General features: G+C 35.9%; 1 pseudogene; it reads right to left on the reverse strand.

The window, feature by feature from the left end:
- Nucleotides 1-591: 591 nt before the first annotated feature.
- LOC118604838 lies at nt 592-710 on the reverse strand (annotated as a pseudogene).
- Between the last annotated feature and the right edge of the window lie 231 nt (nt 711-941).

The following is a 941-nucleotide window of genomic DNA, read 5'->3' on the forward strand; positions in this document are numbered from 1 at the left end:
AAGGAATTAGTTCAGTAGGGTTTTTGGTCAGTCAACATTAGAATAGACAAATTACCATTTTGGTTGACCTATAGAGCATTTGTGAACAGCCATACAATAATTCCATTGGGAAAAGGCTATGAAAATCTGGTCAAAAGGAGAGGACTCTACAAAGATAGCTACATAATCTGAAAGAGTGATCAAGGACAACCACTCCTCATTTAACCTGATGCTGAAGCAGACATTCTCTTACAAATCCAGTTTTTTTCCTAGTAAGGTTCTAAACACTTATTAGAAATATTTGGCACTTTGGATGAATTTTTTCACTTACCTTCTATCTAACCAGTCAATATCCTTGAGTTTAAGGCCATCAGAAACATACCTGTAGATGAATAAGTGGTTTTATTTCTTTTTGCCAACACAGCTCCTAATATTAAGACCTAAAGAATCCAGACTGCTTGCAGACACAAGGAGTTGCTTTTCTTTTTCCTCATGGGTTTCATTAGATAAGTTATTTTATTATTTTATTTTTTAGATGAGGCAACCCTTAGGTCGACCTCACAGATTGCAATGAACTTGTCAGCTTACAATCCCTTATTGATTGATTGATTATGCCTACAGCACCTGGTCTTCCTAGTTGGTCTCCCTTCCAAGTACTAATCAGGCTCGACTCTGCTTAGCTTCCAAGATCAGATGGGATCAGGCTTGTTCAGGGTAGCATGGCTGTAGAGTGATAAGTTATTTCTTAGCCTAATGGATGTTCTTAACCTTGAAATTAATTTTATAAGTAATTATAACAATTATGGCTGGATATTTGACACCTCAGTACTGGCAAATGAGGTAAACATCTTTACCAAATATGCTTCGTGTGTATTCTATAAATTTTATTCGATTCACACTCTCTTTGTAGATGAAAAAATTTGAGTGTAGAGGGAGATAGGGTGCCCATTTAGTTATTTATT

This window comes from Rousettus aegyptiacus, unplaced genomic scaffold, assembly GCF_014176215.1.
Source record: "Rousettus aegyptiacus isolate mRouAeg1 unplaced genomic scaffold, mRouAeg1.p scaffold_m13_p_6, whole genome shotgun sequence".
Taxonomy (NCBI): Eukaryota; Metazoa; Chordata; class Mammalia; order Chiroptera; family Pteropodidae; genus Rousettus; species Rousettus aegyptiacus.